The sequence below is a fragment of the Gnatocerus cornutus genome, unplaced genomic scaffold, assembly GCF_029298725.1.
Source record: "Gnatocerus cornutus isolate USDA-ARS CGAHR unplaced genomic scaffold, icGnaCorn1.1 ctg00000371.1, whole genome shotgun sequence".
In the NCBI taxonomy this organism is placed as follows: Eukaryota; Metazoa; Arthropoda; class Insecta; order Coleoptera; family Tenebrionidae; genus Gnatocerus; species Gnatocerus cornutus.
This window is the reverse complement of record NW_028275687.1, coordinates 7501-22500: the sequence shown is the minus strand read 5'-3', so window position 1 is coordinate 22500 and position 15000 is coordinate 7501. Positions and strand designations below refer to the sequence as shown.

Genomic DNA, 15000 nt, shown 5'->3' with positions numbered 1-15000 from the left:
TTAGGGCTGCACTCTCAAGCAACCCGACTCTGAGGAGAGATCCTCCCGTTATCGGCAGCGGTCGCTACGGGCCTGGCACCCTCTATGGGCTGTGGCCCCGTTCAAGATGGACTTGGACGCGCCGCACGATCTCGGGATGACGGATCCTCCCTAACACCACATTTCCCGGCGTCCGGTTTCGGCCGCGGGATTCGGTGCTGGGCTTCTCCCTGTTCGCTCGCCGCTACTGAGGGAATCCTAGTTAGTTTCTTTTCCTCCGCTTAGTAATATGCTTAAATTCAGCGGGTAGTCTCACCTGCTCTGAGGTCGCATATGAAAAATAAAAATTTTTCATTCGGTCATTTCGACGATCACGACACGTCTCCCATTCCTTGCTATACGTGTTCGTCATTTTTCTTTTTAAAAAATGGCTAAGTTTACAGAAACGCTTACGATCTGACGTCTGTCGCGATTTGCATTACACGTCTCGGACACGACGACCGTCTATAACGTTCTCAACCTTAAAACGCCATTTTTTTTTTTTAAATGACGACATGTTGAAGAAATAGGACGTGCTACGCCGAAAGACCAGCCAACAACTACAACAAGTAGTAGTTGGTCGCTTTCGCGTCTTAAGATGTCGCGCAAATTTACTCGCTGCACGAGAAACGCACACAAACACACGATTCTACGACACACCACGCAAGAACATGTGCCGACGTAAACACTTTCGTATTTATGATTCGCAAGGTGGACGTCCGACGGACTTTGTAAAAAAAAATACAAAGCATACCCGTCCCGTCCTTTTTGACGAAAAAACACGCTCGAGTAAACGTCTCGGCACACGTTCGAGGCGTGCGTCGTTATATCGTGACGTAAGTGACGATCACGTACATTAATGAGTACCTATTCGACGCGTCGCAACACATCCAACACGCTCCGACGTTTTCGTCCGAAAACGAAAACCGAGCAGTCTTTGAAATTGACACGACCCTCAGCCAGGAGTGGTCCGGGAACATTATATCCGAGGACCGCAATGTGCGTTCGAAATGTCGATGTTCATGTGTCCTGCAGTTCACAAGTTGACGCGCAATTAGCTGCGTTCTTCATCGACCCACGAGCCAAGTGATCCACCGTTCAGGGTAATCTTTTTAAAATTTAAACGCTCGTTCCACAAGAACCCCGATCATGCCGATCGTCCAGCTGTCTATACACGTCTTGCAAAAATTTTTGCGTACGTGCGTACATCCGAAACGAAAATGATCTTCGTGGTTCCGAAACGTGCCACGTCTAAAATTTCGGTGTTGTGGTATGGATATTTATGATTCTCGCTCTTAATTGTCTTTCGTCCGTACTTTCTCGTCTGAAAGGGAACGCGATCGTCGGTCTCAGTTTTACGCGTACGAAAAAATTAAAAAAAATATTAACCCAAACACAAATTTGTATCCGCGCACCGAAAAAGAAGCACTTTTCTTTTTCACGCGGTCTCCGCTTTTACACGCAAAGTACGAGCATGTATGTGTGAAGATGGGACATGTTCGATACGATTTTAATTAGGAATTTGCCAATTTCCTTTTTCTCAGCAATAATTTTAATAAATAATGCTGCTTTCTCTCATAAACTACATTTTCGGTAGTTTTCCTTTATTGTGTCTTTCATTTAGTGTGCGTGTGTGTGTGTCAAGCACTTTAAAAAGTGTGACGAAGAGACGGTTTTTGATCGATCGGAATGAACACATCATTACATCATCGTACTCGTTATGAAAAAGCGAATTAGTATCCGCCGTAAGCGAAAAGAGATTTTCGCGGGCGGTCTTTGTGTTCGTGTTTCAATTTTCTTTCTATATTTTTTCGTCGCCAAACCGAAGACAGATCGTGAATTTTGACGAAAAAATTTATAGACGTGCCAGACTGAGCGTCTAACATAAAATCCTCAAGTTTACCGTTCTATATCGTGACTTAATGACGATTGACGGTGTATATAATTTTGAAATGGTGCAGTCGTACGCTCCGTAAAGAGAATTTTACCGTTTCTAACGAAATCACTTTACCACATCTACCAAAAACATTAAAAAAGCAAGGTGTGATGTGTGTGCGATCGCTCGTTTAACGGCGCTTTCAAAAAACTCTTTGAAGCGTCTAACGACGAACATCATTCACGCGAATCGTAGAATCGGGAGCGTTTCTCGCCGGTCCCGTAGCCGGGCGTAAATCATTTAAAACCCACGGTGTCGTAACCTAATTCGACACCTGCGATTTTCTTCTTTCTCGACTACTCTGCTACATCCTCTCCGTGTGTCCGAAAAAAGAGGACTTCTAACGTCTTTCGACTTTCGCGGTGGAGTTCACAACTTTCCGCGATCCGGTCGAAAAACCGAAAGCGTCCCTCCTTCTTTCCATCATTGGAAAAGATCGAGAGATAGTACAAAAAAAATCAAAAAATCTAGGTACCCGAAGAAACAGCCGTATGCCCGAGCGAATTCGGTTTTTCTCGTTCAAAAAAGGTGAAAAACTCGATCGCAAGGACCGGCGCTGCGGGCCAGCGTAACGCTATTGTTTTTCCGAATATGTACGATTCGTAGTTCAAAACGTCGTACACACGGTGTTTCAAAAAGAAACAAGCAACGGCACGACAAAAGATCGTGCCGTCGACTCCATGTCATCGACGACGGTGTTGTAAAAACATAAAGTGTACATCGACACGATCAAATGAAAATGCATAATAATAAATTATACATATGTCAAAATTCGTGTGTACGAGGACACGTTAATGATCCTTCCGCAGGTTCACCTACGGAAACCTTGTTACGACTTTTACTTCCTCTAAATGATCAAGTTTGGTCATCTTCCCAGCGACATCGACGACGTCGAAACGCCATCGCGTACCGGTCCGAAGACCTCACTAAATCATTCAATCGGTAGTAGCGACGGGCGGTGTGTACAAAGGGCAGGGACGTAATCAACGCGAGCTTATGACTCACGCTTACTGGGAATTCCTCGTTCATGGGGAACAATTGCAAGCCCCAATCCCTAGCACGAAGGAGGTTCAGCGGGTTACCCGGACCGCTCGGTCAGGGAGGACACGCTGATTCCTTCAGTGTAGCGCGCGTGCGGCCCAGAACATCTAAGGGCATCACAGACCTGTTATTGCTCAATCTCGTGCGGCTAGAAGCCGCCTGTCCCTCTAAGAAGAATTGTTTGTACGCCGACAGTAAAAACCGCGCACGACCACCGGGCGAACCCAGGATCGACGGGCCTTTGGGATGTCGAAATACGCCTATTTAGCAGGCTAGAGTCTCGTTCGTTATCGGAATTAACCAGACAAATCGCTCCACCAACTAAGAACGGCCATGCACCACCACCCACCGAATCAAGAAAGAGCTCTCAATCTGTCAATCCTTCCGGTGTCCGGGCCTGGTGAGGTTTCCCGTGTTGAGTCAAATTAAGCCGCAGGCTCCACTCCTGGTGGTGCCCTTCCGTCAATTCCTTTAAGTTTCAGCTTTGCAACCATACTTCCCCCGGAACCCAAAAGCTTTGGTTTCCCGGAAGCTGCCCGCCGAGTCATCGGAAGAACGTCGGCGGATCGCTAGCTGGCATCGTTTATGGTTAGAACTAGGGCGGTATCTGATCGCCTTCGAACCTCTAACTTTCGTTCTTGATCAATGAAAGCGTTTTTGGCAAATGCTTTCGCTTCTGTCCGTCTTGCGACGATCCAAGAATTTCACCTCTAACGTCGCAATACGAATGCCCCCATCCGTTCCTATTAATCATTACCTCGGGGTTCCGAAAACCAACAAAATAGAACCGAGGTCCTATTCCATTATTCCATGCACACAGTATTCAGGCGAAGTTTTAGCCTGCTTTAAGCACTCTAATTTGTTCAAAGTAAACGTGCCGGCCCACCTCGACACTCAATGAAGAGCACCGCGGCGGGATTGAGTTGGGCCGCCCTCTCGAGCTAAGCCCACCGGCAGGACGTCCCGCGGCACGCCAGTTGACACCGCGAACGATGAACCGGCGGCGCGGGACACAGATTCGACTACGAGCTTTTTAACCGCAACAACTTTAATATACGCTATTGGAGCTGGAATTACCGCGGCTGCTGGCACCAGACTTGCCCTCCAATTGATCCTCGTTAAAGGGTTTAGAGTGTACTCATTCCGATTACGGGGCCTCGGATGAGTCCCGTATCGTTATTTTTCGTCACTACCTCCCCGTGCCGGGAGTGGGTAATTTGCGCGCCTGCTGCCTTCCTTGGATGTGGTAGCCGTTTCTCAGGCTCCCTCTCCGGAATCGAACCCTGATTCCCCGTTACCCGTTACAACCATGGTAGGCGCAGAACCTACCATCGACAGTTGATAAGGCAGACATTTGAAAGATGCGTCGCCGGTGCGAGACCGTGCGATCAGCGTAAAGTTATTCAGAGTCACCAAGTTGTACGATGACGGAGACCGCCACCGATTGGTTTTGATCTAATAAAAGCGCTCCTTCCGTTTCCGGTTGGAGCTCTGTTTGCATGTATTAGCTCTAGAATTACCACAGTTATCCAAGTAAATGTGGGTACGATCTAAGGAACCATAACTGATTTAATGAGCCTTTCGCGGTTTCACCTTAATTTGGCTTGTACTGAGACATGCATGGCTTAATCTTTGAGACAAGCATATGACTACTGGCAGGATCAACCAGGGAACTGCGTTCTTGTTTTAAAATAAGAGAGTTTTAGTCTTTCTTTCCTTCTAGTCATATAAGCTACAATAATCGTAGAATTTCGGAAAGACACCTGCTGCTCTTATAAAAAACTGAACACTTTCCTATTATTGTTTTGAAGAAAGTGTGCGTGTCTGCGAAACGAAAACCTCGTAAGAAGAGACGTAACGCCACGCGATCTTTCTGGATGGAAAATTTTTCGACATTTTTCTCACATCATCCTTGATTGAATCTCCTGCAACAATTTTATTCTTATTCATCCGTTCTAAGTTGTCGTCGTCGTCGAAATAAATAATTTGTACACACTTCGGGGTACACGTTTGTCAAAATTCATGAAATGCAACGTAACATTTTTACTTTAATAAATTTTTACAGTGCATTCAGATCGACTAAACGAACAACGACGGATGAATTGATTTATGGATTTTTATTTGTTGCGACTCATCGGAGGAGAGAGTGAAGAAAAAATAATCCAATATCATGGTTACGGAATAATTTTCTATGACTTTTTCATCCTTGTTTGAATCTTGCAACAATTAATTTTATTCATCCGTTCTAAGTTGTCGTCGTCGTCGAAATAAATAATTTGTACACATTTCGGTACACGTTTGTCAAAATTCATGAAATGCAACGTAACATTTTACTTTAATAAATTTTTACAGTGCATTCAGATCGACTAAACGAACAACGACGGATGGATTACTTATTTTTGTTGCGACTCATCGGACGAAAAGTAGAAACATAATCCTCCATTGTAATATAGTTTTTACGGAAAATTTTTCTTTTATTTTATATCCTTGATTGAATGCTGCATTTTATCCGTCTTTTTTTCGTCAAAAACAGAGATCAATGCGATTCATCGGACGAAGAAATAATTTCCCAGTTCAAAATTTAGAGATTTTTGGGCACATCGACTTGAAATTTTATCGTAAAGAAAAAATATCGTCGTCGACAAGCAAAAGTTCAAACATTCTCCATACTCTTCGCTAGATTGAAAGCGACGGTTTATTGTGAGATTTCTCTTTAGAAATATTCACACGTTACGAGTTTATGAAATTTTATTTATTTCAAAATTCTCGCTCGGACTTTAGTGAGTTGACGCATTTGTTAATTTTTGGTCGTTCTGACACGAACACATAAAATCTTTGATTGCATTTGGACCGCTAACATAGAAACGCTCGCCGCATCCGCAATCTCGCTGTGCATGGTCAATGGCAAGATTTGTCATCCCTCAAACGATGGTGGGTCCACAGGGTACACATTCCGGCCATCGTCCCAACTACGGGTAAGTCGCGGTGTACGAGAGGTAACAAGATAATCGGACGCACATAAAATCACATTTCGATCGTACGCTTTTGTCCGCTGCTACATACCACCACTACTATCCCTATATATGCCAGCGCGGCAGCGTTCAGCTCTGAATCACTCGATGCGCGAAACGGTCGAAATCCCATAGCGCGCCGGCCGCTCGCTATGGGCGAGGGGTCGGGTAAATCGGTCTGATCGCTCGGTGCAAAAGTCCGTTTGGGTACTTAGAGACGGAATTTTAAAATTCTGATTTCGCAGATCAATTTCAAGGGTCATTAGGACTCGAATGCCGTTAACGGTGTTTTGAAAAAAATATTTTTTACGTTTTTACGGCATTTCGACCGAACACCTCAGTTCCGACTTCGGACTTAGAATAATTTTCATCAAAATTTCGAACGCCTCAGTTTCCAGAGGGTTTTAGATCCCGTTTAGTTAGGGGTTTGAAATTATCACAGCCACCCTTGTTTGGTGTTAGTTCGACCGTAACTTTTGTTCGTTTGCATTTAATTTCGATTTTTCTCGGACTTTTGGTCAATGTAAATTTATCAACCGCTACACTTCCGACTTCGGACTTAGACGAATGAGCGCCGAACGCTACAGTTTCGACTTCGGACTTAGAAAAATTTCGCTCGACCGCCACAGTTTCGAATTGGACTTAGAAAAATTTCGGTCGAACGCCTCAGTTTCGAATCGGACTTAGAAAAATTTTGGTCGACCGCTACAGTTTCGACTTCGGACTTAGAAAAATTTCGTTCGAACGCTACAGTTTCGACTTCGGACTTAGAAAAATTTCGCTCGACCGCCACAGTTCCAACATGAGACAGAAAAATTTTCATCAAAAATTCGATCACCTCAGTTTCGACTACGGACTTAGAAAAATTTCGGTCAACCGCCACAGTTCCTACTTCGGTCTTAGAAAAATTTTGATGAAAATTTTGAACGCCTCAGTTTCCAGAGGGTTTTAGATCCCGTTTAATTAGAAGCTTGAAATTATAAAATCTACCTTCTATCGATGTTAGTTCGACCCAAACATTTGTTCGTTTGCATTTAATTTCGATTTTTCTCGTACTTTTGGTCAATGTAAATTTGTCAACCGCTACACTTCCGACTTCGGACTTAGACGAATGAGCGCCGAACGCTACAGTTTCGACTTCGGACTTAGAAAAATTTCGTTCGAACGCTACAGTTTCGACTTCGGACTTGGAAAAATTTCGCTCGACCGCCACAGTTCCAACATGAGACTTAGAAAAATTTTTATCAAAAATTCGAACACCTCAGTTTCGACTACGGACTTAGAAAAATTTCGCTCGACCGCCACAGTTCCTATTTCGGACTTAGAAAAATTTTCATCAAAATTTCGAACGCCTCAGTTTCCAGAGGGTTTTAGATCCCGTTTAATTAGGAGCTTGAAATTATAAAATCTACCTTCTATCGATGCTAGTTCGACCCAAACATTTGTTCGTTTGGATTTAATTTCGATTTTTCTCGGACTTTTGGTCAATGTAAATTTGTCAACCGCTACACTTCCGAGTTCGGACTTAGACGAATGAGCGCCGAACGCTACAGTTTCGACTTCGGACTTAGAAAAATTTTGTTCGAACGCTACAGTTTCGAATCGGACTTAGAAAAATTTTGGTCGACCGCTACAGTTTCGACTTCGGACTTAGAAAAATTTTGTTCGAACGCTACAGTTTCGACTTCGGACTTGGAAAAATTTCGATCGAACGCCACAGTTCCGACTTTTTTTCGAAACTGTAGCGTTCAGTCAAATTGCCGTAAAAACGTAAAAAACTTTTTTTACAAAACATGGTCGACAGCATTCGAGTCCTAATAATCCTTGAAATTGATCTGCGAAATCAGAATTTTAAAATTCCGTCTCTAAGTACCCAAACGGACTTTTGCACCGAGCGATCAGACCGTTTTACTCTACCCCTCGCCCATAGCGAGCGGCCGGCGCACTATGGGATTTCGATCGTTTCACGCATCGAGCGATTCAGAGCTGATCGCTGCCGCGGCGGCATATATAGGGAGTACTGATGGTAAGTGGCAGCGATGACGGACAAGTACGCACGATGAATGGATTGACATGAAATCAAATGTGCGCGTCCGTACGATCTGTTACCTCTCGTACATCGCGACCCCGTTTAATGATATTATGCTAAATTAAAAATAAAAATACATCGATGAAATAAAAAGTGGTAAATCTCTAGAAAGACAATATACCGCTGTGAATAAAAATTTCTCGATGAATAGCGAAATGTGAATTAGTCCGCCTGTAACGTGCATTTTGCGAACGAATTAGCTAATTCACCGCTAGTTAAAAAACGTGACCACCCAGTGCTCTTATCCAAAGTCGTCTGCAAATGAGATGAAATTAATAATCTTGACTCTAATGCAGACGACAAATTGAATTGAATAATTTACTTGAATAATGTGACGGATCTATAAAATAAAACACAAAGCCCGAAACACCAAGCAGTAAAAATCTCGATTATTGTTCCGCCCGTTGAAAAACAAAAGATCCGTCACATGGTAAGCAGAACTGGTGAAAATTGTGAAAGACTTGTTTCTCCTCCGATAACAAGCTTGAATTAAATATGATCAAGTGAATGATATTGGAAACCAAAGAACGAAACTGAGGAGAAGCAAATGTTCAGTAATATATTATGAATAATTATAATATTAATATAAATAATAATATTATATTAAAAATGGGAATTGTATGTGGTTGATGGAAAAAGTTTTTTTTTCTGTTGACCGCTACAGTTCCCAATTTGGACTTAAAAAAAAAAAAAAAAAAAAAAAAAAAAAAAAAAAAAAAAATGTGTATACGGAAGGTAAAAAGCAAAAAATAAAATATTTTATTATTTTTTTTACGGGTCCCTACCGCTACAGTTCCCACTGAATGTGTCCTTTTCGCGCTAAGTCCATGCAGTCGCTACAGTTCCGAAACTGGACTTGTAAAAATTTCGACATTTTTGAACGCATCAGTTCCGAACGAGGTTTCAAAACTGTAGCGTTCGGTGTAAACGCATCAGTTCCGAATGAGTTTTCGCAACTGTGGCGTTTCATTTTTGTGCTTTCATGGTTGCATAAACAATCGCCAGTGTGAACGCTTCAGTTCCGAATGAGTTTTCGAAACTGTAGCGTTTCATATTTCTGCTTTCATGGTTGCATAAGCAATCGCCAGTGTGAACGCTTCAGTTCCGAATAGATTTTCGAAACTGTAGCGTTCAATGTGAACGCTTCAGTTCCGACTTTGGACTTAGAATAATTTTCATCAAAATTCGAACGCCACAGTTTCGAAAGGGTTTTAGATCCCGTTTAGTTAGGGACTTAAAATTATGACATCCACTTTCGATTAATGTTAGTTCGGTCCGAACTTTTGTTCATTTCCATTTAATTTCAATTTTTCTCGGACTTTTGGTCTTTGTTAATTTTGTCCTTTCGAAACTGTAACGTTCAAAGTGAACGCCTCAGTTCCGAATAGATTCTCGAAACTGTAGCGTTCAATGTGAACGCTTCAGTTCCGAATAGATTCTCGAAACTGTAGCGTTCAATGTGAACGCTTCAGTTCCGAATAGATTCTCGAAACTGTAGCGTTCAATATGAACGCTTCAGTTCCGAATAGATTCTCGAAACTGTAGCGTTCAATGTGAACGCTTCAGTTCCGACTTTGGACTTGGAATAATTTTCATCAAAATTCGAACGCCACAGTTTCGAAAGGGTTTTAGATCCCGTTTAGTTAGGGACTTAAAATTATGACATCCACTTTCGATTAATGTTAGTTCGGTCCGAACTTTTGTTCGTTTTCATTTAATTTCGATTTTTCTCGGACATTTAGACTATGCGAATTTTAGATTTTTCAAGCTGTAGCGTTTGGCGAGAACGCCGCAGTTACGGACAGGTTTTGTGTCAGACTTTCAATAATCTGAAAAAACTCCGAAAAAAGAAAATAATTAGTGTTTTCATGGTTGCATAACAATTTAAAATTCATGCACAAAAATAATCCATCTATATTTCCGTTATTCAAGAATGCAAAGGAAAGACGAAAGTTCGGCAACAATTAGTTTCCGCGGTTGCATAACCATTCAAACGTTATGCTTAAACACAATCCATTTACGATATATAATAAAAATAAAGCTTTATTATCAACTTTGAAGTCCATTCTATTGCTGATCTTTAGACCTATAGATTAGGTCAAGATGTCAAATGTCAAAAAACAACTACAGGTTCCTGTATTTGTAGCAATGCTGGCGCCATCTGTAGAACAGTTACCTAAACTTGAAAGTCAAAAAAATTACAGCTTTCTGTAACTATTAATGTTGGTATCGCCACCTGTTAGTCGAAAACATAATTTAGTGGCGCCATCTATATGACAGGTCTGGAACTTCAGAAATGTCAAAAATTACAAGATTCTGGGTTAATTTACGTATTTTTCTTGAATTTTAAGCATAATTTGACCTAACCTGACCCTAAAATGGCGCCATCTATGTGTCAGGTCTGGAACTTCAGAAATGTCAAAAATTACTGTTTTTTCCTTTATTTTACATATTGTTTTTGAATTTTGGCGCCTATTTTAACTCAAAAATGGCGCCATCTATATGACAGGTCTGGAACTTCAGAAATGTCAAAAATTACAAGATTCTGGGTTAATTTACGTATTTTTCTTGAATTTTAAGCATAATTTGACCTGACCTGACCCTAAAATGGCGTCATCTATGTGTCAGGTCTGGAACTTCAGAAATGTCAAAAATTACTGTTTTTTCCTTTATTTTACATATTGTTTTTGAATTTTGGCGCCTATTTTAACTCAAAAATGGCGCCATCTATATGACAGGTCTGGAACTTCAGAAATGTCAAAAATTACAAGATTCTGGGTTAATTTACGTATTTTTCTTGAATTTTAAGCATAATTTGACCTGACCTGACCCTAAAATGGCGTCATCTATGTGTCAGGTCTGGAACTTCAGAAATGTCAAAAATTACAAGATTCTGGGTTAATTTACGTATTTTTCTTGAATTTTAAGCATAATTTGACCTAACTGACCCTAAAATGGCGCCATCTATGTGTCAGGTCTGGAACTTCATAAATGTCAAAAATTACAAGATTCTGGGTTAATTTACGTATTTTTCTTGAATTTTAAGCATAATTTGACCTGACCTGACCCTAAAATGGCGTCATCTATGTGTCAGGTTTGGAACTTCAGAAATGTCAAAAATTACTGTTTTTTCCTTTATTTTACATATTGTTTTTGAATTTTGGCACCTATTTTAACTCAAAAATGGCGCCATCTATATGACAGGTCTGGAACTTCAGAAATGTCAAAAATTACAAGATTCTGGGTTAATTTACGTATTTTTCTTGAATTTTAAGCATAATTTGACCTGACCTGACCCTAAAATGGCGTCATCTATGTGTCAGGTTTGGAACTTCAGAAATGTCAAAAATTACTGTTTTTTCCTTTATTTTACATATTGTTTTTGAATTTTGGCGCCTATTTTAACTCAAAAATGGCGCCATCTATATGACAGGTCTGGAACTTCAGAAATGTCAAAAATTACAAGATTCTGGGTTAATTTACGTATTTTTCTTGAATTTTAAGCATAATTTGACCTGACCTGACCCTAAAATGGCGTCATCTATGTGTCAGGTCTGGAACTTCAGAAATGTCAAAAATTACTGGTTTTTACTTTATTTACATATTTTTTTGAAATTTGGCGCCCATTTTGACCCTAAAGTGGCGCCATCTATGTGTCAGGTCTGGAACTTCAGAAATGTCAAAAATTACTGTTTTTTCCTTTATTTTACATATTGTTTTTGAATTTTGGCGCCTATTTTGACTCAAAAATGGCGCCATCTATATGACAGGTCTGGAACTTCAGAAATGTCAAAAATTACAAGATTCTGGGTTAATTTACGTATTTTTCTTGAATTTTAAGCATAATTTGACCTGACCTGACCCTAAAATGGCGCCATCTATATGACAGGTCTGGAACTTCAGAAATGTCAAAAATTACAAGATTCTGGGTTAATTTACGTATTTTTCTTGAATTTTAAGCATAATTTGACCTGACCTGACCCTAAAATGGCGTCATCTATATGACAGGTCTGGAACTTCATAAATGTCAAAAATTACAAGATTCTGGGTTAATTTACGTATTTTTCTTGAATTTTAAGCATAATTTGACCTAACTGACCCTAAAATGGCGCCATCTATGTGTCAGGTCTGGAACTTCAGAAATGTCAAAAATTACAAGATTGTGGGTTAATTTACGTATATTTCTTGAATTTTAAGCATAATTTGACCTAACTGACCCTAAAATGGCGCCATCTATGTGTCAGGTCTGGAACTTCAGAAATGTCAAAAATTACAAGATTCTGGGTTAATTTACGTATTTTTCTTGAATTTTAAGCATAATTTGACCTGACCTGACCCTAAAATGGCGTCATCTATATGACAGGTCTGGAACTTCATAAATGTCAAAAATTACAAGATTCTGGGTTAATTTACGTATTTTTCTTGAATTTTAAGCATAATTTGACCTGACCTGACCCTAAAATGGCGCCATCTATGTGTCAGGTCTGGAACTTCAGAAATGTCAAAAATTACTGTTTTTTCCTTTATTTTACATATTGTTTTTGAATTTTGGCGCCTATTTTAACTCAAAAATGGCGCCATCTATATGACAGGTCTGGAACTTCAGAAATGTCAAAAATTACAAGATTCTGGGTTAATTTACGTATTTTTCTTGAATTTTAAGCATAATTTGACCTGACCTGACCCTAAAATGGCGTCATCTATGTGTCAGGTCTGGAACTTCAGAAATGTCAAAAATTACTGTTTTTTCCTTTATTTTACATATTGTTTTTGAATTTTGGCGCCTATTTTAACTCAAAAATGGCGCCATCTATATGACAGGTCTGGAACTTCAGAAATGTCAAAAATTACAAGATTCTGGGTTAATTTACGTATTTTTCTTGAATTTTAAGCATAATTTGACCTGACCTGACCCTAAAATGGCGTCATCTATGTGTCAGGTCTGGAACTTCAGAAATGTCAAAAATTACAAGATTCTGGGTTAATTTACGTATTTTTCTTGAATTTTAAGCATAATTTGACCTAACTGACCCTAAAATGGCGCCATCTATGTGTCAGGTCTGGAACTTCATAAATGTCAAAAATTACAAGATTCTGGGTTAATTTACGTATTTTTCTTGAATTTTAAGCATAATTTGACCTGACCTGACCCTAAAATGGCGTCATCTATGTGTCAGGTTTGGAACTTCAGAAATGTCAAAAATTACTGTTTTTTCCTTTATTTTACATATTGTTTTTGAATTTTGGCACCTATTTTAACTCAAAAATGGCGCCATCTATATGACAGGTCTGGAACTTCAGAAATGTCAAAAATTACAAGATTCTGGGTTAATTTACGTATTTTTCTTGAATTTTAAGCATAATTTGACCTGACCTGACCCTAAAATGGCGTCATCTATGTGTCAGGTTTGGAACTTCAGAAATGTCAAAAATTACTGTTTTTTCCTTTATTTTACATATTGTTTTTGAATTTTGGCGCCTATTTTAACTCAAAAATGGCGCCATCTATATGACAGGTCTGGAACTTCAGAAATGTCAAAAATTACAAGATTCTGGGTTAATTTACGTATTTTTCTTGAATTTTAAGCATAATTTGACCTGACCTGACCCTAAAATGGCGTCATCTATGTGTCAGGTCTGGAACTTCAGAAATGTCAAAAATTACTGGTTTTTACTTTATTTACATATTTTTTTGAAATTTGGCGCCCATTTTGACCCTAAAGTGGCGCCATCTATGTGTCAGGTCTGGAACTTCAGAAATGTCAAAAATTACTGTTTTTTCCTTTATTTTACATATTGTTTTTGAATTTTGGCGCCTATTTTGACTCAAAAATGGCGCCATCTATATGACAGGTCTGGAACTTCAGAAATGTCAAAAATTACAAGATTCTGGGTTAATTTACGTATTTTTCTTGAATTTTAAGCATAATTTGACCTGACCTGACCCTAAAATGGCGCCATCTATATGACAGGTCTGGAACTTCAGAAATGTCAAAAATTACAAGATTCTGGGTTAATTTACGTATTTTTCTTGAATTTTAAGCATAATTTGACCTGACCTGACCCTAAAATGGCGTCATCTATATGACAGGTCTGGAACTTCATAAATGTCAAAAATTACAAGATTCTGGGTTAATTTACGTATTTTTCTTGAATTTTAAGCATAATTTGACCTAACTGACCCTAAAATGGCGCCATCTATGTGTCAGGTCTGGAACTTCAGAAATGTCAAAAATTACAAGATTGTGGGTTAATTTACGTATATTTCTTGAATTTTAAGCATAATTTGACCTAACTGACCCTAAAATGGCGCCATCTATGTGTCAGGTCTGGAACTTCAGAAATGTCAAAAATTACAAGATTCTGGGTTAATTTACGTATTTTTCTTGAATTTTAAGCATAATTTGACCTGACCTGACCCTAAAATGGCGTCATCTATATGACAGGTCTGGAACTTCATAAATGTCAAAAATTACAAGATTCTGGGTTAATTTACGTATTTTTCTTGAATTTTAAGCATAATTTGACCTGACCTGACCCTAAAATGGCGCCATCTATGTGTCAGGTCTGGAACTTCAGAAATGTCAAAAATTACTGTTTTTTCCTTTATTTTACATATTGTTTTTGAATTTTGGCGCCTATTTTAACTCAAAAATGGCGCCATCTATATGACAGGTCTGGAACTTCAGAAATGTCAAAAATTACAAGATTCTGGGTTAATTTACGTATTTTTCTTGAATTTTAAGCATAATTTGACCTGACCTGACCCTAAAATGGCGTCATCTATGTGTCAGGTCTGGAACTTCAGAAATGTCAAAAATTACTGTTTTTTCCTTTATTTTACATATTGTTTTTGAATTTTGGCGCCTATTTTAACTCAAAAATGGCGCCATCTATATGACAGG

The 15000-nt window shown here is 39.4% G+C and overlaps 3 non-coding genes across 3 annotated transcripts in view; all 3 read right to left on the bottom strand.

The window, feature by feature from the left end:
• Positions 1-309, bottom strand: part of LOC148165337 (large subunit ribosomal RNA) — a 4039-nt gene extending 3730 nt beyond the window's left edge. Inside the window, exon 1 of the ribosomal RNA XR_015771564.1 lies at positions 1-309. This exon is cut by the window's left edge and continues 3730 nt beyond it. This is a non-coding gene — a ribosomal RNA (large subunit ribosomal RNA).
• A 658-nt stretch (positions 310-967) lies between these two features.
• Positions 968-1124, bottom strand: LOC148165336 (5.8S ribosomal RNA). The gene has a single exon (XR_015771561.1). It is a non-coding gene; the product is annotated as a 5.8S ribosomal RNA (ribosomal RNA).
• Positions 1125-2746: 1622 nt separating this feature from the next.
• On the bottom strand, positions 2747-4667 carry LOC148165335 (small subunit ribosomal RNA). The gene has a single exon (XR_015771562.1). It is a non-coding gene; the product is annotated as a small subunit ribosomal RNA (ribosomal RNA).
• Between the last annotated feature and the right edge of the window lie 10333 nt (positions 4668-15000).